The following is a 24,641-nucleotide window of genomic DNA, read 5'->3' as shown; positions in this document are numbered from 1 at the left end:
ATGTGCCCCACTCTTAACAAGAAAGGAGCGAGAGTAGTTCTTCAGAGCAATGTCATAGGGGAATCATTTTTGGTTCTCAGAAGTACAATCCACATGACGGCTCCAGAAGGAATCTTCATTATTGTGATCCATGACTGGCTTCATAAACAACAATAAATCCAGTAAATGATAACACTTTTGTGAAATGGCGGATGCTCTTGGTTTTAAGGACTCGTTGCTGTATACAATAACAGGCCAAGTTCAGGTTTTGTTGACCAGTCACCTGCTGGCTAGCCTACTATACACTCACCTAAAGGATTATTAGGACCACCATACTAATCCGGTGTTTGACCCCCTTTCGCCTTCAGAACTGCCTTCATTCTACGTGGCATTGATTCAACAAGGTGCTGAAAGCATTCTTTAGAAATGTTGGCCCATATTGATAGGATAGCATCTTGCAGTTGATGGAGATTTGTGGGATGCACATCCAGGGCATGAAGCTCCCGTTCCACCACATCCCAAAGATGCTCTATTGGGTTGAGATCTGGTGACTGTGGGGGCCATTTTAGTACAGTGAACTCATTGTCATGTTCAAGAAACCAATTTGAAATGATTCGAGCTTTGTGACATGGTGCATTATCCTGCTGGAAGTAGCCATCAGAGGATGGGTACATGGTGGTCATGAAGGGATGGACATGGTCAGAAACAATGCTCAGGTAGCCCGTGGCATTTAAACGATGCCCAATTGGCACTAAGGGGCCTAAAGTGTGCCAAGAAAACATCCCCATACCATTGCACCACCACCACCAGCCTGCACAGTGGTAACAAGGCATGATGGACCCATGTTCTCATTCTGTTTACACCAAATTCTGACTCTGCCATTTGAATGTCTCAACAGAAATCGAGACTCATCAGACCAGGCAACATTTTTCCAGTCTTCAACTGTCCAATTTTAGTGAGCTCGTGCAAATTGTAGCCTCTTTTTCCTATTTGTAGTGGAGATGAGTGGTACCCGGTGGGGTCTTCTGCTGTTGTAGCCCATCCGCCTCAAGGTTGTGCGTGTTGTGGCTTCACAAATGCTTTGCTGCATACCTCGGTTGTAACGAGTGGTTATTTCAGTCAAAGTTGCTCTTCTATCAGCTTGAATCAGTCGGCCCATTCATTCTCCTCTGACCTCTAGCATCAACAAGGCATTTTTGCCCACAGGACTGCCGCATACTGGATGTTTTTCCCTTTTCACACCATTCTTTGTAAACCCTAGAAATGGTTGTGCGTGAAAATCCCAGAAACTGAGCAGATTGTGAAATACTCAGACCGGCCCGTCTGGCACCAACAACCATGCCACGCTCCAAATTGCTTAAATCACCTTTCTTTGCCATTCTGACATTCAGTTTGGAGTTCAGGAGATTGTCTTGACCAGGACCACACCACTAAATGCATTAAAGAAACTGCCATGTGATTGGTTGATTAGATAATTGCATTCATGAGAAATTGAACAGGTGTTCCTAATAATCCTTTAGGTGAGTGTATATTAAAAATCTCTGTTGTGTTCACAGATTAGGAACCTTCTGAAAGAAGCAATTTCATCACAGAGACCCCTGAATGAAATGGTTCTTTGTCAAGCAATGGTTCTACAACTAACCAAATGGCATTACAGAACCATTAACTGGAAGAGTGTATTAAATATTTCCCAATCTCTTCCAAGGGAGAGGTTGAGGAAAATGAGCAGAATGTAAGAGCAGATTGTGGAATTGTGCGGGTATCACACATTACATTCTAATATCTTTAAAATCAATATGACACTGTGTGGTCTGAAGCCCACATTCACACTGTCTTACATGGGTCTGCTGTGCACTTTGGAGGGTCTTCGGAGCAATTCCATAGGGGAACCATTACTGGTTCCCAAAAGACCTATCCACTTGAATGTTCCGGAAAGGACTTTCATTTATTTTGATCCGTAACATGCGCCATTAAACACTGATAAGTCTTCAAATTAAAGGGACTCTTAATACATACAATAAGACAATGGTTCTCAAACTGTGGGGCGGGCCCCCCTAGGGGGGGGCGCAAAAGTAACAAAAAGGGGGGTGCGAAGATGTGAAATAAAGAAAACAAGAATCGAAAATATGAAGAATACATCTATTGAAACCAAAACAAATTCATTTAAACTACATTCTGATACTAGAAAAATAAATGTAGAGTTAGATAAATGTCGATAAAAGTAAAGTAAGTATAATAAAATATGCATCGATGATATATCATTAATTATAAAGAACAAATTGGTATTAGTGGGCTTCTTTTAAAAAAAACATTAGGGGGGGTGCAATTAAAACTGGGGTCGCAAATACGCTGGCCTAAGAAAAGCTCAGTTCCGTTTTTTCAAATCTGTTCATGTCCCGCTCTGTAGCCTACCATACGTGAATGTTTTCCGTTTGTTCTTCTACAGATAGGGACGTTTTTCAAAGCTCGAAGGACCAAAGAAGCCCCCCCAGAATAAAATGGTTGTCTGTCAAGTAAAGATTCAACAAGCAGGGCCGGATTTACACATTTCTACACCTTAGGCCAAAGCACAGAATTCTGCGCCCCTTCTCCCCCTCAAAAAGTCGATTTATAATTTACAATTGAATATGTAATAGTTTCGTTTTGAAACATATCAGCACGTACTACAATCTTTACAATCTTTGAACCACATTATATTTTTAATTCAAAACGACACTCCTTATGAAATGGCATAACACTAACACCGACACAAAAGCCTTCCATCGAATTTCTTCAAGTCGTCTTAAATACCTTTCTTCATTCGCGCTTTTTTCGCGGCCTTCTGCTGTTATGCACCTAAAATCTGGAATAGCCTGCCGATAGAAACTCGCCAGGCTGATACGGTGGAGCACTTTAAAAAACAGCTCAAAACACTAACGCGCACACGTACCGGTCCCAGGACATAACAGCGGTTCAAAAACGTTACAGTAATGTGTGCATGCCCATCTGCCATGCATCTCGACACCCTACCCATCAAATGAAACTTCAAAGTCTCGTCTTTCCGATGATATAAACCATTTTGACACACAACAACCACAGCACTGACACTAAAGCCTTTTTTACAGAGAAGTACATACTTTTAAGAGTTGACTGTCCCTACCTTTGAAGACCCCCTGCAAGTCAAACATCAATATTTCCGAGCAGAATTGATCCCATTGTGTCCGTAAGGCTCCAGCGAATATAATCCAGTAAAACGATTTAGGTCCAAAACACACGATATATTCTCAAAGGGACAAAAACTCCAGAAAACGTTTCATAACTTGAGACCACCTAAGTAATTTTTTTTCACTTATATTGCTCATATTAGACGTAATTTGTTTCTGTCGGCGATAACCATGCTACCGCATGAAACACGGAAGTGTTAGCTTTCGAAAGACACCTAAGTTGGCCAATTACGACGGGTCTGGGGTTGACTGGCACCTCGTATAGCCAACCAGTGTCACAGAAAGCTTAGATGATGACGTCTGCTTCAAACTCTGGTAGAATCTACCAGTTTGATTGGACACTGTGACTGACACTCAAAACTTACAGCCAATGAGCAGCCGAGCATTTTGATATGTAACTTGCCATACTAACTTGTAAACAAACGATCGAGCTGCGTGAAGGTGGCATTTGTGCCAGTCTGCAGAGTTGGTGCGTGGTTGTTTATTGTGATTTCGCCAAGTTTTTTCGCAGTTTAAATATGAATAAAAGTAGAAGTTTAAACGTAAATAAACGCTCGATTAAATAATAGATGCATGTATGCGCGTTGCGAAAGTATTCAACCGCCCAGGAGGCGTGTAATGGCAGAGAGCGACGTGCCACGCCTTGTGCTTTCTGCTTGCTAGTGATTGCTGCCATCAAGTGGCACATGGAAAAACGCTGAGCTGTGTTGTAACAGTTTGTAAAAGAAATGTATATAGTTTGTGTGCATTTTATAAAAAAAGTAAAAAATAAAAATACAAATATATTTTTGGCCCATAACTTGTATTGACTATTTTTACATAGAAATGTGTATTTTTTATTGTTTTTATTATTTTTATAACTAATAGAGTGACACTGTGTGTAGATATAGATTCCTTTAGGTGTAAGCTTTCAGTAGAGCCCTCATTGATATCTGTGGGTTGAAGCATTCAAAAGTTATTACACTTTTCCATACGTTCCAAAATGTGGATAATGGTCCCTCTAAAAAGCCCCTGGGCATGCCCACATAAAAACTGGTGTAAAAAATGTCATTTTGACTGGTATTCTTTTCAAATTTGAAATGTGAGTAGTCAACAAGTTATTCTGTTGGTACATCGTGTGTTTCTGTCCCCACCTACCTACTGCAGCTTTATTTTCCTTTATTTTCATAAAAAAACTTAGGTGAGAACAAAAAAATTTGTTTTTTTTGTGAGTTCTAATGTGCATAACTTTTGATCAGTCACACCTACAGTGATTCTGACTACTAAGGGTGAAACTAGAGAATGTCACCTTTACAAAGAGACCACACATGTGTTTATACTCCAGATAGTTCAATAACAGCAATGACTCTAATTTGAGAGGTCGAATTACAAGCGATTTAGCAAAAATGACCCCGAATGATAAGGGGTTAACGTGGCTTTCTCATAACTTCATTTTAATTTAATCCTGATGCTCTGCATATTCAATTAATTATCGTTACTATTCTAAAATCCGTACTGACCCCTGCTCTCTCTTCTGTTCTTTTTCCGGTTTTCTGTGGTGACGACCTGCACCGTGATGTCCCTCCATTGATGGATTAGAGGCCAGAAGTCCACGTGACCGTCATCATCAAGTCCTTCCATGAGAACCCTGAATACCGTGAGGACTGATTGAGGTCATCGATGTCAGGTAGAATGCCTAGAGGGGCTGGGTGGTTGTGGTGTTATGGGTCCACAGCTCTTCTAACGAAGGCCGTTTCAGTTTTAAATAAATAATCACCGCGCTCGCGGCTTCGTGAAGGGCGTAGCAGTCGTAGCAAGCTGCGGGGCGATCTGCGGTGTGGCCGTTTCTCACCTAGTGCACAGGTGAGCGACTCTCCACATCTGTGATTGTTCCCGTGGCTAATGTGCTGCAGCTGCTATGGCCCCTCGCAATATAAAAAGCGCGAGTCGGTTGGAGAGAAAAGGAAAGGAAACAAAAAGGACGGAGGTTACAAGGGAGCGAGTCGGTGAGAGAGACACACGGAGCGTGAGGGTGAGTGAGCGCTCGTAGGCAGCTGAGCAGACAGCCTTGTTGTCGCTCCCGTAGAATTTGTTGTGGGAAGTACGGGAGTGACTGGGAGACGGGTGACTCCGCATGGGGCCGCGGAAGGCAGCGGGAGTCAGGATTTGGGATGTGGTGTTCTCCACGTGAGAGCCTTGGCCGTGAGAGGAATTCCCAAGTCGCGGTCTGGAGGGAGTGGAACCGAAGCCAGGGATCGGGACGACTCTGGAAAAAAGGTCAGCTGCAGAGAGAGTGGCTCCCCTGTTGGGAAGCCTGGAGAGGAAGAAGCAGGGGAGTCACCAGTTAAAGGAAGACACCGAGCTTGTTGTTGATTTTTAAAGGTTTCCTGTATGAACGTTTTAGCCTCGTTTTTAAGGATTGTTTTTACCTCCACGTTTTCTTTTATTGGATTATTTATTGAGCTATTTTGGAACTGCACAGCGCTATTTATCTGAACACTGTTTTTTGATTTAAAAGCACTTTTGCACATCTTTACCATCCCTTGCTCAATTGTTATTGCCTCCACTGTCTAGCTCATCAGTGACATTACCGACGGTGTTGGGTTGAACAGCGATGGGAGTGTGGAGCCGAACCCGCATCGTCACAGTGGTCTCGTGGCCTTGGGACCCCTGCAGATTTTGTTTTTTTTTTTTTCCAGCCTTCTGGAGTTTTTTTTTTTTTTGTTCATTTTTTTCTCTCCTCTCTGGCCTTCGGACCTTACTCTTATTCTATGTTAATTAGTGTTCTCTGATTGTAATTCTTACTTTGTCCTTTTTTCTCTTTCTTCATCATGTAAAGCACTTTGAGCTCATCATTTGTATGAAAACGCGCTCTAGAAATAAGTGGTGTTGTTGTTGTTTTGTCCACGAAAGGCTTCAAATGTTTCATTGAAGTCGACAGATCAGTGCACAGCAGCGTATGATTCTTAAATGATCCTCGATTCTTTTCAGAGAAGATAAAGGAATTGGTCACTGGCGTGCAGACAAACATTCGTAATAAAATGTCAATGTTTGGATGAACTGTTTGTTGTCCTTTTTCTCGCAGCCACTTCGACGATTACTTCTTTGGTTAGTTCAGATTATTCACCCAGATGGCGTATTCGATACAAAAAACAGCGAATAAGATTGACATCAAATGCAGAAGATTTACTTCGATTCTCATCTGACATTATAGAATTTCATTGAAAGCTTTTGCATTTTGTGTCAAGCTTACATTACACCACAACTCATAAGTTGTGTATGTTTCATGTTTTGTAATAAAAATCTCGGCTCCCCTTATAATTTGGTGAACTCCCCTGTTAACTTTTTCTGCTTACGGCTTTTAGGCTTACGGCCCTGAGTGGGCTAAACATCCATCGATTATCCAACATACAGGGTCACGGGGGTCTGCCGGAGCCAATCCCAGCCAACACAGGGCATAGGGCAGGAACCAAACCCCGGGCAGAGTGCCAGCCCACCACAGGAAATGGGAATCATCCATGCATCCATCGATTATCCAACCCGCTATATCCTAACAGAGGGTCACAGGGGTCTGCCAGAGCCAATCCCAGCCAACACAGGGTGCAGGGCAGGAAACAAACCCCGGGCAGGGCGCCAGCCCACTCCTTTTCTGAAATATTAAGTGACAAATCCTTTCCCCAATGTACTTTGGGGTCTTTGAAAGGAAAGGACTTTAAAATATTGTTATAAATTGTATAGATACTATCGGAGTATTCGAGACTGATCAGTAGTTCTTCTGGAATAGAACAAGGTGGAAGGTGAGGAAAATTGAGCAGGTTCTGTTTAGCAAAGTTTTTAGCTTGAACGTAGTGTGTTGATGAAAGGTTGAATCTGAAGCGTAATTGTTTGTAGGATGCGAAGACATTATCTATGTACAAGTCTCCAGGTATTTTAATCCTGGACATTTTCCAGACTTTCAGTAGTGTAACAGTTAGAGAGTTTGGAAAAAAGTGGTTGTCATGTAGAGGTGCAACAGATATAAGCTTCTCTGTCCTAAAGTGCTTCCTACATTGGTTCCATATTCTGAGACAATGAAGGGCAATTGGATTATTAGTGTATTGACAGTAATTTCTGTTAACTGGTGCTCAGAGCAAAGAACAAAAAGAAGTACTGTAAGATTTGATTTCTATTGCAGACCAGGCTTGTGCATTTTCTTCAATTTGTGTCGATATCCAGGTCTTTATATCTTGTATATCTGCTGCCCAGTAAAAGAATTTTAGGTTCGGTAGTGCCAGAGTCTAATTTCTCACAAAATGATAATGTATATGAGGATGCTTTGAAATCGGAAGAGAAGCTTGGAGAGGATGGTCATCGTGACAATGCTGATTCTCCCTGTTAATATAAGATGGAGGGTAGATCATCTATTCACATCTTGTTTAATTTTGTCCATGTAGACAGCAAAGTTTTGTTAAAAAGAGCTTTATGTTTGCTTGTGATATTTACCCCTAGATATTTAAACCATCAATCCATCCCTTATCCAACCCGCTATATCCGAGCTACAGGGTCACGGGGGTGTGCCAGAGCCAATCCCAGCCAACACAGGGCACAAGACAGGAAACAAACCCCGGGCAGAGTGCCAGCCCACCGCAGGAAATGGGAATCATCCATCCATCCATCGATTATCCAACCCGCTATATCCTAACAGAGGGTCACGGGGGTCTGCCAGAGAAAATCCCAGCCAACACAGGGCACAAGGCAGGAAACAAACCCCGGGCAGGGTGCCAGCCCACCACAGGGCACACCACACACACAGGACAATTTAGAATCACCAATGCACCTGACCTGCATGTCTTTGGACTGTGGGAGGAAACCCACGCAGACACGAGGAGAACACGGTGAACTAAACATTAATTCATATTAGTAACGATATATTTTACGTACCTACTATCAGTTAAGCGATATGAGTGTAATGAATCACTATTGTAACGCCAAATCTGGAATTTTCCTTCAACACGTGGTTTACGCCAAGTGTGTGAGAGAGAAATAACAAATGCTTTTTGCCTGTGACTGAGCTGTAGAGATGGGCAACATAAATGTAATGCTCAATTTATTTAATGTATAAGGAGGTAAATTTAAAAAAAGAGCATTTTATATGGACTTTTCAAAATAATACTGAAAAATGTGTAAATATTTAGTTGTTATTTCTTCTGTATATACGCCCAAGACGACTGCTGCGCCCTAAGCCATGGCATAGGTTGGCCTTATGGGAAATCTGACCCGGTCAACACAGCCCAGTAAAGAAGTTTTAAAGAATTTTAAAGAGTGTGTTACTTTGGTTTACTCCCACACCCCAAGACTTGCAGGATGGGCTGAGTGAAAATAATAAAATGGCCAACATGTATTTGTCACTGTCCTTGACTAGCGGTGGAATGACATTGTGTTCCCAGACAAGTCTTGGCTCAGCTTTATTTTAAAGGAGATGTTTATACGCTAAACTCTTAAAAGTTCTGGATCTTTAGTAACACTTTGTTGTATTGTGCGGCGCCTCATAGAACCATTTCGCTCCAGTTAGGATTCTTTGCATATAAAACAGGCTCTTAAGGCTTTGAAAAGCTTCTAAATATGTGGATAATCTATAGTGGGCTATATAGCAGGATACTGACAGATTAAGAAAACCCGAACTTAGCCCATGTGTTATTCCATCCATTATCCAACCCACTATATCCTAACTACAGGGGCACAGGGGTCCGTTGGAGCCAATCCCAGCCAACACATGGCACAAGGCAGGATACAAACCCCGGGCAGGGTGCCAGCCCACCACAGGGCACACACACACACACATGGGACAATTTAGGACCTGCAGTGCACCTAACCTGCATGTCTTTGGACTGTGGGAGGAAACCCACGCAGACACGGGGAGAACATGCAAACTCCACGCAGGGAGGAACCCGGCTCTCCTAACGGCGAGGCAGCAGCACTACCCATTGTGCCACCGTGCCGCCCGCCCATACGTCATCCCCCTTTAAAAATGAATGAATCTGGTGGTGTTTCACAAACCTGTCACCATCTAATCATGAAGCCATTTACAGATATTAAATAAATAAAGGTTCTTTCTGAAACCTTCTGGGAGCCCAGCATGGTGTTCCCCTGTGGCATTGCTTAGAAGAACCACATTGGCACCTTTATTTTTTAATAGTCAAACTGAAACCAATGACTCCTGCCACTCCATTCAGCAACCTGCAAAACAGATTTATCAGTGGAGAACATCTCAAAACGCTCTTCTAGCAATGCCATCTCTAACCTCTCGTGCTCACCCCATCACTCCCACCAACACAATACACATGGCATGAACAAAAAAAAACATGGCAAATGTAAGGATCATTAAAGGAACATATCACTCCTCAAGTGAAAACAAGTTAAACACCTACATTATGAGAATAACATTCGTATTTAATTGGGAAAATGTGTTATTAGGAAGTTTCCCACTTGTGTAGAGTGCAGTAATCAATCATAGCGGAGAAATGTAAATTCTGACATGCTACGCCGCACCTACATTGTTTTATGCAGTAATGTGATTAGATCATATTAGATAGAATCGGCTGGTTATTTCTTCAAATAAAACATTTGCTTGAAGGGGGAGGGTAATGGGTTTGGGATGAAGGGGGTCTTGTCAGGCTTGACAAAATGTGAAGAATGAACGGGAATCGTTTTGGGATGAGGGAGCCCCAATGACGCAGCGGGTGTTAGTCTACAGATCGTGGACACCCGTTCAGTTAAAATGAATTTGGCTGAGACGAGGACAGAGTGTTGGACGACTCCGAAATAAATCCGTTATAAGCAGGAGGGCTGCGAAGATCCTGGGGTAAAAAACAAGAAGCATTGTGGGAATGGAGAGATTGATCCGAACGAGTGGCGCAAAACGCCAGACTGCTGCCTATCTTCGCCATCAAACTAAATGATGTGGTAATACAGTTAGTTGCTGGACTTGTGCAGCCTTTCCAACCCAGAGATTGGCCTTAATCTGTTACGAAAAGCTTATTGTATTAACGGCATTGGGATGTGATGCCATACGCATATTCCACTGCTCTTTTGAATAATGAGCGAAGCCGTTAATGCAGGAATGTGACGGCGCTCGGATTCTCGTCTTTAGAACTTTGCAACACTTCATAGAAAGCTTCGTGAAAGGCTCGTTGGAACAGCGTAACATAATTAAATACAACACAAAAGGCTCGTTGGGACAGTGCGACGTGGCCATATATAAAAGGTCAGACAACACATTTGCGAGGCGTACATGTGCGCACGCACTGGGCTCTACCGAACTAAATGGGAATTTTATGTGAAGACGTATATTTCGTGGGTGTCAGGCAGGCAGTGTGGCGTTGAGGCTTTGAACTTGAAACCAGAGGTTGCGGGTGCGAATCCGGCTTCATGGTGACAGGGTGTTGTGACCATGAGCAAGGCGCTGCACCTGCTTGCGCTCCATAACTCCTAGAAATGAAACTAATTGTATCTAAAATGTTTGGTGTCAGCCAAAAAAGGAATAACAAAATGTGTTTATTATCACCGTGTTGAGAACTAACACTGAAGCGCTGTGAGCTACCTGTGGCTAAGGCATTGGAGCCTGGAAAAACTATCTATTTTAGATATAGTGTATATGGGCGGCGCGGTGGCGCAGTGGGTAGCGCTGCTGCCTTGCAGTTAGGAGACCTGGGTGGAGTTTGCGTGTTCCCCCCGGGTATCCTCCCACAGTCCAAAGACATGCAGGTTAGGTGCATTGGAGATTCTAAATTGTGTGTGTGTGCGACCTGCGGTGGGCTGGCGCCCTGCCCAGAGTTTGTTTCCTGCCTCGCGCCCTGTGTTGGCTGGGATTGGCTCCAGTAGACCCCCGTGACCCTTTGTGAGAATATAGCGGGTTGGATAGATGTATATATTACTAGCTCCAGTAAGTAGGGCTTATCTAAATTGCACAGGGTGAGAAGCCAAGATTCCGCTGTCAACCTTTGTGATTTACTTACACGATGCCAGGCTTTAAATCACAAGATTTTCGCATCAGTCTTCACTACTGGCTGTTCGTGTGACCCTGAGTATGTGATTTTTGACTTGAAATGAAAATAAATTGTGCTGTACCAATGAAGAATTTGGGGATATAGTGCATTGCCAATTCACTACACAAGGCTCTTGGTTCGATGCTACTTGTAGAAAAAGGGAACATTTATATAAGTGCCGCAGTGATGAGCGCTGATCAAGTGACTGCCTACACTCGTGAAAATGGCCGTTCTGAAATGGCACTTCACTGGCTTGTGCGGTTCCTTGTGGACCCATTGCTTTCCAAAGAACCATTTCATTATGGGATTTTTTTTTTTTTTGTTTGTTTGTTTTCAAAAAAAGTGGTCTCTCTGTCTTTTTCGGTTTTAAAATCGTTCCTTATGTTAGAGTGGGTGTTGATAGTCCGCTACTCTCCTTACCAGAATTCGGCGTCGGTTCTTCTTGGCTTGCGGGCGACCTCGGTGGCGTAGCAGTCCGAGTCCTCGATGTGTGAAAAGGCACACAGCGATGGTCACCCCAGTTTGTGGATTATTTGTCAATTGTATTTTATTTCTCTTATAATACAACGGTGGAGATACAGCAATGAGCTACCCAGGAACACTTCTTTTTTATTTCTACTCCACCCGCTAAATTTCTCCTCCCATTATAAATAAACTTACTGACAACAGCTCCTGCTTACACTAATATGCAGATAAAACGAAAAAAAAAACTTGAATGTGCAGTAAAATAGTAGGCCACTAAAAAAAAACTGGACTTAACCTCTGGTATTGTGTTCAGCACGGAGCCCATTGTTCTTTCATAAATTTGACATCATCTGGTCATGGCTTTTTATTAAACCTGTTTTAGATCTAAATAAAGGTTCTGTCGTAATATTCATGTGGATAGTTGTTTTGGAATCCTAATATTTTCCCCATGGCATCAATCTGAAGAACCACTTTGGTCCCTGAGATTTTAAGAATGCTCTTTGGAGAGAGCTGTCCTGCTCCAGTCCCGTTGAAATTTAGTTCCTCGCGACCCTCTTCTAATGTGAATGTGGGGTTAAGGAAAGACGTGGCTTTATATATCGATGAATCTGTAACAGTGTTTAGACCAGTCCGTGTTCAAACTGGAAAAGTAATAAGATCTCAAGTTCAATCTGCACCATTCATTAGACCCCCAGTGCTTCAGTTGAGCATGAAAACAATTGTTGGGTTCTTATGAAATCCGTGCGGGAGGGCGCCACATATAAGGCACACTCTTCAAAATGCCGGTTCTTTAGTGGCACTTCCTGGGTCGTGCATGTGGTTCCTCGCAGAGCTTTTGCTTAACAAAGAAACTTTTTGTTTCCTTGTGAAATTGGTTCTTATGGGCTTTAAAAGGGCTCCTAACTGGAATCTTTAATGTTAACTATAGCAGAATACTAACAGGTGAAGAAATGTTGAACTTAGTCCATGTTACTGCTGTATTCGGTCTATTTAAAAGTAGTATTTCACATAATCATCTTTATTTATAGAGACAGTTACAGATCTAAATAAAGTTTTATTAGCAACTTTCTTGTAGGTGGCTCTTCTAAGGACCATGATTCTGAAGAACCACTTTGGTACTTTTATGTTAATGGCACTCGAAACGGATCGACTTACACTGCGCGACTTGCAAGTCGCTCCATTTACCGTCTAGTGCTTCAGTTTTCAGAAATCTGGAACCCAATCATGACATATTTAAATTATTTTGCGTCTAAATTTAAATGAATGGGTTTGGGTCAAACAGATAACTAAAACATTCATCCACCCCTCCGTTTTGAAATTCTCAAAACCAATTCAGAATTGCGTGGATCTGCCAACATTGGGGTTAAGGCAGGAACCAATTACCCCGGACGGGGCTCCAGTCCATTAGGGGGGGTCAAGGAAATAAAAAGATACAACTGAGATCTGCAGAGAATACCCTGCAGTTAGGAGAAAGACATTAGCGCTAGACTGTGTTGGATCGGTTCTTCGTATTTCCGATTGCACGAATTCAAAGTGGCCGCAACACTGATGGAAAGCAGGGAGGAAATAAATGATAGAGACAAACCTTTTGCTCATTTTTTTTTAAATACTTTTAGGATACGTCCTTTCCTGAGATATGCACTGTTGTTAGTGATGGGCTGGCGCCCTGTCCAGGGATTGTTCCTGCGCATTGCGCCTCATACACTCTTACAAGACTCCTCGGTCTTTAATGGCGCTCTTCTTTACCGGATTGTGTGCTGCCTCGTAGAGCCATTGCTTGACAAAGCGCCATTTCATTCAATAAAGGGTTCTCTGCATTTACTTGTGCTTTCATAATATGCTAAAAAAAAAGAGAGAAATCTTTAATGTATGGTAGGCTACCCTGACACTGACAGATTAAGAAAACCTGGGCGTATAGCATGTATTATTGTAAGCAAAAGTCCTTTTAAAATCCTTTATTTCCCAACTCTGTTCACATCTATGTATGGTTATTTACTGTATGGAGTTTTTTTTTTTTTGTTTGTTTTCTGGAATTTTCATCTGGAAGGGTCTTTTGGCAACCAAAAACGGTTCTCCTATATGGCATCTTTCTTTACTGGGTTGTGTGGTTCCTTATTGAGCCTTTGCTTGACAAACAACCAATTTATTCTGGGAGGGGTTCTTTGGTTTTTCGAGCTTTGAAAAAATGTCCCCTATCTGTAGAAAACCAAACTGAAACTATTCATGTATGGTCGGCTGCCAAGCAGGACACTAACAGATTAAGAAAACCGGAACTGAGCTTTTCTTATTGTATTCAGTAAGAGTCGTTTTAATTTGGTGACTTAGGATGGCACGGTGGCGCAGTGGGTAGTTAGGAGTAGTTAGGTTCGCATCCCGGGTCCTCCCTGCGTGGAGTTTGCATGTTCTCCCCGTGTCTGCGTGGGTTTCCTCCCACAGTTCAAAGACATGCAGGTTAGGTGCATTGGCGGTCCTAAATTGTCCCAAGTGTGTGTTTGGTGTGTGTGTGCGTTTGTTTGTTTGTTTGTTTCCTGCCTTGTGCCCTGTGTTGGCTGGGATTGGCTCCAGCAGACCCCCGTGACCCTGTAGTTAGAATATGGCGGGTTGGGTAATGGATGGATGGATGGACTTTTCAGTATTTCACAAATAAGCAAACATCTATTCGTGTTTATTTACTGTATGGCGCATGTTACGGATCTAAATAAATGAAGGTCCTTTCTGAAACCTTCATCTGGATGGGTCCTTTGGAAACCAAAAACGGTTCTTCTATGACATCGCTCTGAAGGATCACTGTGGCCCCTTGATTTTTAAGAGTGCGCATGCTGGGATGGGCTCCGGCCGCCTCGCGACTCTCCCTCGGTAAGCGTGATAGGGAAATAGATGGATGGATGTGCTGCTGTGCTAACCAAAGAATAGCTACATGCTGTCCTGCTCGGCCACTTCTCGTATTACATACTCAGTAAGTAGAAAACCGCGTAGGTCACCCAGAGTTTCTAGCAAATAAAATATAAAAATGGTGGGCGCGTGTGCACTGCATTTAGATGTATATGTGCTGACCTTACAGGTGGATTTGAAACAACTTCATCAGGACCCTGGAGAGCAAACAAAAAGAACTTTGAGTATCTACGTGACTAAATGAACAAATATGTGGATAAAATATAAATGACAAAGCCGAGTTCGATTTTAATTAATAATGAAACCCGGTCTGGATTAGGCTGTGTGTGAATGGACTCGTCAAGTTCGGGTCTGCGCTCCGATGGACCCCAGAACTAACACTCATTTTCAAAAATTCGTGACTCCTAAATGTAAAGGCTGGCCAAACGTTGTGAAAGGCTTCCATGTGAAGAAAATAACACAGGATATATGCAGCTTTTTTTTTTTTTTTCAAAAAGAGAAATAAATCTTGTAAAATTCATTGCAAATTGCGTTTACAATTAAGTCGAACGGCTTTCAATATTTCCGATGGCACATAACTCAAGTAGCCACAAGACTCGTTTTTTTAAGTTTAATCTTTAAAAATAACGATGCCAAAGTAGTTCTTACTCAGAGATGCTATACGAGAACCATTTTTGGTTTCCATGTGAAGGCTCCATGAAGAACGTTTATTTAGATCTTATCATTGGAGGCCTCTTGCCGTATACAACGGCACAGGCTCAATTCAGGTCCTCTTGATGAGTTGCTATCCTATAGGTACCATAACGTACGTTACACATTTCTGTTTTGCCCACATTTTAATCCCAAAGAACCGCCATGTGCCAAGAACTCTTCTCAGAACGAAACGTCTCCTTGTGAAGCTCTGGTTCAACGCGGAACTCCACAATCTACAGATCCAATACTTTTAAGAGTGCACGTCGGTTAAAAGACTCATTAAATGAACATATAAAGAACCCATAAGACCTAACAATACATTGAATTACAATTCATCATTTAGTATATGACGACTGCCTCATATTTAAAACACTGCATGCCCTTAAAGTGAATGTGAAATCAGAAACACTTGTTGGAAGCTTTTATTTCAGGTTGCTAAAGTGTGTGGTAATTTGTTATTTACGATACATGCAGCTGTGCCACATTTTATATATGTCTGTTTAAAAATAAATGAGGGAATAAACGCGTAAATTTGTATACCCGGCACCTTTGGAACAGAGCGTTTTGTCTTGGAAAGCGGCAACAACGTAAAAAAAAAAATTGACACAGCCATTTTTTTACGAACGAGGACAGCCGTTATGCCTCCCCGCAGTGCTCTGTGTTGTCAATCTAATCGAAAGTTATCCTGTTATAAAATCTTTTGCTATGAAGGCACACATTTCATTTAAGGCTCATACATTTTTGATGTTGCTATTGTTCATCAAACGCTGACCGGTATACGCAGCTTACTTCTAAATCCTGCCTGGTTTATTAATCGTTATTCACATCCATCTGCTGGTGACGAATGTGAGCAGAAGGTCTAATTGTATGTGTAATTCTTCTTCTTCCCTAAGCCCAAAGCCATGCGCCTCGAGCCTGTCACTTTCCTGCATTCATGAATATACAGCTTATGTACAGCTAAAATGCTTTACGTGTGCGAGCCAGTTGGTCGAGGCCATTATTCGAGGCTCTCATTAAGATGAAATGCTCTCGCGAAGATGTTCTGATTTCCCCGTGAGGTTGCGATGTAAGGCAGGGATACCAAGCGGATAGCTCACAAAGAGATGGGGGAGACGGGGGAGGTAAAGAGTCGATTTAATTAGCACTAAATGACTAATGCAAAAGTAATGTGACTTGTGCGCTTGTCCGTTGCTCCTAGCAGGTTTCATTTTTCCATTTTCCCAGTGTACTTGAGGCTCAGCGATGAAGTGCGCAGCTGCGGCGTAATAAATATACATGTGTCTTTGGCACTGGAGGGGTTTGCTCCTTCTAGATTAGGCAGACCTTTCTCGTGTTTTTAATGCGGAATTTGCTTGCTTGTCAATCTGCCCGGCAACACATTTCCTCTTCGGGGACACGGTGGGGTGGGGGGAAGCTTTCCTCGGTATCCTTGAATTTTAAATGCATGGTTAATGGTGTAAGAGTAAAACCCCGCGCACACCGTGTCTGACAGGTCCCGTTCTTTATGGGGGTCTTTTTTTTTTTTTTTTAACAGCACGCCGCCTTCCCATCAAAGACTTTATAACGGAATACTATCTTTGATTTAAAGCAGCCACCTTGCAGCCCCCGCCTTTTCGAAATTTCTCCTCGAGCTGCGCCTCCAGCTTGTTTACAAAGCAGCTCTTCCGTGGCTCATTAAGTTCCTCACTACCCCAGCGCCTTGTCCCTGACGGTGCCGGCCGAGGACAGTGTATTGATCTTTCACTCCGGGGCTTCCACGGGGAAAACTGGAATGAAGTTTCACTTCCCCAGGTGTGAATGAGCTTTTTACGCTTTTGCCCCTATCGGCGCATTAACATACAACTACCACCGTGAAAAGTCAAAGTAGAGCGCCCCCTGCCGTTCCAGCATTTGCTCGGGTGCGTCGCAGGATTCCTCATACTTAATAAGCCAGTTCATCCCTGTTTCTAATGTCACGTTGATAACAAGAATCCTAATTTGATTCCATTATTTAGAAGCACCGGGGGGCAGAATCACAATTAGCATCTCGTTAGTGTCTGCGACTGCAGAGGTCTTGACTTTCTCGAAACAGGCAGACACGCGTGTGCCAAACTCTCACTCTGGCGCTCTTTTTCACACACACACAAGCACACTAAAGGTATAGACAAGATGGGACTACACCATTGACACGCAGAATGGGATTTGGAGACCATCATCTTAGCAGTGCATCGCCGAGCAGTGTGGAGAGATGCTGCGTCCCGTATAGTCGTATAAGTAAGGGAGGGAGGCGGGAAGAAGAAAAGGTGACAGAACGTATATAAGAGCCCCCAATTATGAGGATTCATTAACAGACGTTGCCGTTGCATGCACTCCAACCCTGTCAGCTTCCTATAGTGATGGCTTAATTCGCGTTAAATTAAACGTAAGAACACATCAGTAACCTTTCATCAACCTTGGCTGGTATGACAAGATCACTGGCAGTATCCAGTGAGCTCGGCGTGCGCTTTTGGCGTTAAAGAAAAACTTACAAATAAATGATCAAAGCAAATCAATTTGAAGAAAAAAAAAAGGACACAAAACCCCCCCACCCAGCCCTCTGCTTTACATTCCGCACATGCTTCCATCTCTCTCTCTCCCTCTCTCTCTTCTTTCTTTTCCTTTCCTTCTCCCTCTTGCCTGTCACTATATACTGCAGAGCGTTCCAACTCGTTATCACTTCCCATCTGCTTAATTATACCCACCCGCACTTCTAAGGGGACCAAGGCTCTTCTGACACTCAGTCTTTTTAATGGTCATACTTCACTTCACTGTTTTATTCAGTGCGCGCCCACAGGCCCCGGCGCTTTGCTAGTAAAGCGCATTTCCTGAAGTAGACAGCTGATCGCAGAGATGTGGCGTTTAAACGGCACGTGTCCTTTGAAGCGCGCACTTGTCTAAACTGAATGGGGGGCACATCTCCATCCCCATTCTCTTCACGTACAGCTGCACTCCCTCCCATCCTCTGCCTATCGTTTCTGGTATACCAACATAACCCTGAGAATGCCCCCCTTCTCCCGTACAGTACCTTCTTTCTGCCAGCCGCTGGTCTATACGGCGTCTGGGCGCCTCCAGGAATGTGTGCTTCCAAGACTCAACAGTGAAGAAAAAAAAAAAGTAGAGTTCTTTAAAGAAGGGAAAAAAAAAAATACAGTCAATTCACCGTCCTTGTGAGTAAACGGCCTTTTTCTTTCCAAATTCAGAGTAATGTTCTCCAATTAGTCAAGCGGGCCCGTCTTAATGAATAAACAGAAGCATTCAAGGGGAATTAGACAAATCGCTGTTTTGTTCCTCAATAATCCTTTTAAGCGTATCCCTGTCGGCTTAGTAAATCCCCGAGCGGCTTTCAATAATAATAATAAAATCTCGTTATTCTGCGTTTGAGCAGTTCTTGTTTGCGCTCTTTAGCGAAAATCACCCGAATGTCACAATCATCCTATTATATACGATAATTCAGTTGCCCAAAAACAGAAATATGTTTAAGGTGTAAAACATTAGCGCCTACTATTTATTCACCGATCCTTAAAGAAACGTCCGAAATGTGTACGTCTCCCCACTGTCAATCCAGGTGCGCGTATATGCGACTGTGAGCAATCCATCGTGGCTCCTCTCATCACTTTACAGAAGGGAGTTCAATTTTACATCCCACCTCTCACTGTTCAGATCGATCAATCAATCGGCCGTCAAATACCAGCTGATGTCCACTTTAACGGTAAGAATTACTTGTAATCGATAAGTCTCTTCCCAGTTCAACCGGCACACCTTCTCCCTTTTCCTCACAGCTGGAGATCGGTGTCCGGTTAGGCGGATTCCGCATAACCCCAAAAGTCGCCCCCAGTCAAAATGTGTAGGATGAGATAAACCTGGAGAACATTGTAATCCTTTCAGTGCAAAAAAAGAAAAAAGAAGAAGAAACGCGACCCCCCTTTCAAACAGCAGGGCTTGGGATAAATCTCCTTCCTCATCCCCGAGGCTAGTTTGGCTGCGAAGTATGGAAGCTGGTGTGATTGCTATTTGTTCTCTTCAACAGGTGGTCCTTAATGCTTACTTGCAGGTTCCACTTGTAGCGCTTAGCTTTGCCTCTGAAACAGGTATGCAGCGTGCCGGAGACCACTGAGAGGCCGAAAGAACAAAAGTCACAGTGAGATATTGTCGAGCTTGTCTTGTTTCCAACGCCCAGACAGAAGAACAAATATTGAAAGGAAGCAAATTCAGGGAAATGGATGGATGCAATACGCCACGCGATGGTTAATATTGTTTCTGTAAGGTATTCATTGATTGAATGACTGATGTTACATACACCTAAAACAGTGTTCCAGAATGACACCCCTTACTGATCCACGGTGTATAAAACTAGATAGCTGTAAACTGTCCGAGCGCGATCTTGTTTTCCTGGGTTTGTGTTCAGCAAATAAATAAAGCAGGCGGAGACTGAACACAAGAAAAAGCTTCCAATGATTGCATATTAGTTACAACCGGACGGCAAATGATTTGACACTGGGAATTAAATAAATAAATAAATAAGTCCAGTGCCAATTGGCATTTATTTGAATGCTGATTGGCTTCCTGCCCAGGGTTTGTCCCTGCTTTTTGTTTTTTGTTTTTTTTTTTTTTGTTACTCCTTACTGTCGGGATAGGCTGCGGCTGCCCACGACCTGCTAATACTTTAGCAGGTACTCAGAACATTGCGGTGGATTTCAGAAGCCGATATGACAGGATCTCGTGTCTGCTCAGGAACTGTAGTCTCTTCTCTTCTTACTGAAACAGATTATCTCCAAACGGGCTTATTAATATTGGCCGAAGGAGATAACAATAAGCACACCGCTTTGTAAAATCCGTTCTTTGGCTTGCTTCTTTTTTTTTCTGTTATTGCTGTCTTAGGTATCACAGTGCGGACGGCATATTTTTTTTCTTTACATTTCAGTTCGGTATTATAATGATTTGATAAGAAGATGAAAAATAAATTATGGTCAGTTTAGCAAATCCGCAGAGCGGTCATCGGAAGTAAGCCATCTTTTGGTACTTTTTTTTATTTTGCAGACGGAAAGTGAGGTTTATTCATAGACAATGTTTTGTTTTTTTTGCTCCCCCAAACTGAAAGTATCCATTGAAGAGACTTACTTGCACTTCATATTTTAAGCAAGGGGTTGCCTGTTGCTGGTATGGGAGCGTGTAAAAGTATGATAGAAAACGAATGAAGAATTTGCGTTTATATAGGGTAATACGTAAATATAACCCAACAGATACAAATAAACATACATACGGTCATAAAACTAGCTCCGATTTGTTTTTAAGACAGCGACTGCACAAAATGTAAGCATAAACGAATACATAGATACATCAGTCATTAAATACATAAAAGACGCGCGGCTCCCCGCGACTCAGGGGACGGCGAGCGCACAACATGGATGAGTATATGGACGCATTAAAAAACCAACAAATGTATAATCTAATAGATAAATAAACGCAGGAGCGGCGCAGCTGCCAGAAGATTATATCGCGGGACAGATAAGCAGAGATCTGACCAGCCTTGGCTCACAGAAGGGCTGCAGGCACACTACACTGTTTACCTCTCTTCAATTCGCAGATAATACTAGATTAACAAACTGTTTGGGATTCACCGAGCACATTGAGGTCCAGTTTGTGTCACCCCCCTTGATTCCGCTCCCTAAGACCCCCCCTCCATACGTCTGTCGGCTAATTGTTTCTTTGCAATCGGAAAACGCGACGGTTAACCGAATCCGAAAGCCGTCAAAAATCGCGTCCAGGCGCCGTGGCACCCACACAAAGTCCAAGTTATTAACCTGTTCGCTCATTTGATTAACATGAAGAGCGCGTTACATCCCCCAGTAATTTTTTTTTGCTAAAGAAGAACCCCTCGCCTTGTCTCCCTAACTCCCCCTTTCGGTCTTTCTTTTGTGTAATAATTTCAGGTTATGTTTTCTGTAGGCTTCTTTGCAGTGCAGTGCGCAAAGTTTTATCACCGTCCTAACGAATATGGTTTATGCTTTGTTTTTTTTTTTGTCAACTCTTGAAGGATTCAACGCGCTTTAACACCCATTATAATGTTTAGCGATTGCAAGAATGTTTTTTTTTATATATACCAAACGAACCTTATGCCGTGGCCTCCAATTTAGGGTTACACCCAAGTAAAATGAAAGGGAGCATCTTCAGCAGGGATGCACGTGCATTGTCCGTCTGTGGATAACATCAGGCAGGTGAACTCACAGATTTGTAAGAGGGAGGTAACCGCCTGTTAACGGCGATGTGCACATACGAACACTGACAGGCGATTTGGGTTTGGATGCAGCAAACTTATTCTTCTTCCGCTACAATCGCAGTTTTTCCCCTGGTGTGTCACAGGTTCCCCCACTCACTACAATCGTCCGTTTCCCCTTTGTTTCCATGTGACATCCTCCTTTATTTTTCGCGAAGCTGTATGAACGTTCAAAATCGCAAAAAGGGACGGCTTGCCTCGTGTCATTCAAAGGTGGTCCATTCATTTCCTCTCCGGCGTGTGCAGGGCAGTTGAGCTAGAAGGGGTAGAGTCCATTCCAACGGACGTGCGATTCGTCTGGCCGGGAAGTCGTCTGTATATTCAACGCTGATTTCCGCTACGACGACTAGACACTGCAGCTCCGGTTCAGTTGATTTCTTTTTAAAGTCCTTCAGTCCGAAAGAGCAGGCGGACGGCGCTGCGCTAGCCGATCAGTTATGCGGCGCGCAGAGCCTGTTGATCGTTTCTCGCATGCGATTTCTTAACAGGTATCTTATGCGAAATAAAAAATCTTACCCTTCACAAAGAATTTATGCCCTCTTTCGCTTATCTTGTATCCATCGGTTAAAAAAAAACAAACAAACAAAAAAAAGAAAAATAAAAACAGACTGGTTCTGCTTTGTCTATTAAATGGCCACTCCAGGTGATTTTGTTCAGTCTTCTTTTCCTGTTATAATTCTTAACGGTTGCACGTAGCAATGACCGTGCAACTGCTGTCCGTGCACAGGCTCCCCCGGTACCCTTTCCTCACCGCATAGACTGCTCCCAGTAAAACCGACGACTGCTCCGAGCTGCTGAGTTCCAACACAAAACGCTATCTATTTTTCGAGACCACGCAAGGTACAAGGTGCCCCACCGAGACCGCGGAGACGCGCACGGGAGCTCCAGAGGGCGGCCTGCAACGCGACACTGCCAGACCTTCTACTCACTGCCTGGCAAAAAAAAAAAAAAAATTCAAATATTCCTCTATTATTAATTTCTCCCCCCCTTGCCCTCTCCTTCACTCTCCCCCTCTGTCCATCTTTCTTCCATAGTGGGGGGGTTTCTTCCGCTGTTTTCAGTTCTCTCACTGCTTTCCCCCTTTCTTTTTTCCCTCAACCCCCCCTCGACTGTTTTTAAAATTCAGTAAATGTGTCCCGTTGCTTAGCAGCCGACAATCTTTCTCTCTCTCTCTCTCTCTCTCTCTCTCTCTCTCCACTACACTCCCTCCATACCTCTCTGTCTCACTCTGCCTCCCGCCCACCCTCTCGTCTCCCCACCCCACAGCTGCAACACATGTTGCATCTTAAACTTCCCGAGTGGAAAAATTACTACTCTGTCTCTTCTTCAGTGTTTGTAACATTGATTTGAACGTATTCATTCTCAACTCACGCACACCATAATGACAGATGCGGGAGATGTATAGTTATATAGTACCTGATGTTTTTTCATTCTTATTAAGCGCTGTATTCATAGTTAATATTTTGTGTCCTAATTTAACTGTTTTATTTTTGCAGATGTACATTGTGGCGCCCGGCCAGGACACCCCTTTGACACTAGATCCGGGGGCGCAGCTATGGGATGCAAACTACGTCCCCCAGAACACTTGGTGGCAGCCCCCCTTGGGTTGCATCACGGCCACTATCCTGGAACACTGGAGCTCATCCCTGTTGGCCTCTGTGGCCACCACCAGGGGGCGCTGCAAGACTTGCTGAGCCCGTGTGGGCAGGAACGCAGCCACACCCGGAAATGAAGCCTAATTTAGGTTTATTGCCACCTGAAGCACTTCCGGGTGGGCTATGAAGGGAGCCTGTGGCCACTACTCAGGGCGCCAGAGTCGGGAGGAGGAGGAGGAGGATGACGACGGCAACAAAAATGACAAAGCTGTCGTGGAGGATTGGAGGAAGAGGAGCGATCTTTGGGCCTTTTCATTTGGTGTGTTTTGGGACTGTGCTGTAGCTGAGGGACACGGAAAAGACGTGAACCCCCCAGAGGAAGAAAATTTTTCATTTTCACCTGTGCCTCTGGTGTCAGTCTGTGTCGGGTCGGCACCAACCAAGCGCTTCTGCCACAACAAAATTAGGAACACCCATACACCTGCGTATCCATGCAATTACCTGATCAGCCAGTCACGTGGCAGCAGCGCAATACATAAAATCAGGTCAGGCGCTTCAGTTCATGTGCACATCAAACACCAGAATGGGATTAAAAATATTACCTCAGTGATTTGGACCGTTACCTAATTGTTGGTGCCAGACAGGCTGGTTTGAGTATTTGTGTAATCCCCATCACTGTGGTGAGCAGAAAAGCATCTGAGAATACACAAGACGTTGAACCTGGAGGTGGATGGGCTACAACAGCAGAAGAAGACCACGTCGGGTTCCACTCCTGTCGGTCAAGAACAGAAAGCTGAAGCTGCAGTGGGCACGGCCTCACCAACACTGGGCAGTTGAAGACTGAAGAAAAACAGGCTGGTCTCATGAATCACCGAATTTGGTGCCAACAGCATGAACCCATGCATCTGACCTGCCTCGTGTCAGCAGCCCAGGCTGCTGGTGGTGTAATGGTGTAGAGAATGTGTTCCTGGCACACTTTGGACCTGTTCAAATCACCAATCGATCATCGCTTGAATGCCTCGGCCTATCTGAGTATTGTTGCCGACCACGGGCATCCCTTCATGGCCACAATTTACACATCTTCTAGTGGCTCCTTCCAGCCTGACAAAGCCAACTGGTTTTGTGAACATGACAATGAGCTCAGCGTTCCTCAGCGACCGTCCCAGTAACCGGCCTGAATCCAGGAGAGCATCCTTGGGATGTGGCAGAATGGGAGATTCACAACCTGACCGTGCAGCTGACAAATCAGCAGAAACTGTGGGCTGCAATCCTGTCAACATGGAGCAGAATCTCAAAGGAATGTTTCCAGCGTCTCGGGGAATCAAAGCCATGAAGAAGTGGGGCTGTTCTGAGAGCTGAAGGGGGTCCTGCCCAGTATATTAGTGCAGTGGTCCTACGAATTTGCTCCGGGGGTGTAGATGTTACTGGCAATCTATGAAAAGCAGGCATTGTATTGAGTGCCTAGGCAATATGTAGAATTCCTGGCGTTTTTGGGCAAAGTATGAAATATCCAAATTTT

The 24,641-nt window shown here is 43.7% G+C and overlaps 1 protein-coding gene across 2 annotated transcripts in view; it reads right to left on the bottom strand.

Moving 5' to 3' along the window:
* LOC120518718 (glutamate receptor ionotropic, NMDA 2D-like) overlaps positions 1-22,437 on the bottom strand; it is a 177,283-nt gene extending 154,846 nt beyond the window's left edge. The window contains exon 1 of one of the 2 annotated variants that reach the window (XM_039741646.1): positions 18,279-22,437. The gene's annotated coding sequence lies outside the window, so the exon portion shown is untranslated. The remainder of the gene's footprint in view (positions 1-18,278) is intronic. The other variant, XM_039741647.1, reaches the window with a different exon arrangement.
* Between the last annotated feature and the right edge of the window lie 2,204 nt (positions 22,438-24,641).

The sequence above is a fragment of the Polypterus senegalus genome, chromosome 18 (genome assembly GCF_016835505.1).
Source record: "Polypterus senegalus isolate Bchr_013 chromosome 18, ASM1683550v1, whole genome shotgun sequence".
Taxonomy (NCBI): domain Eukaryota; kingdom Metazoa; phylum Chordata; class Cladistia; order Polypteriformes; family Polypteridae; genus Polypterus; species Polypterus senegalus.
This window is presented reverse-complemented; position numbering and strand designations above follow the sequence as displayed.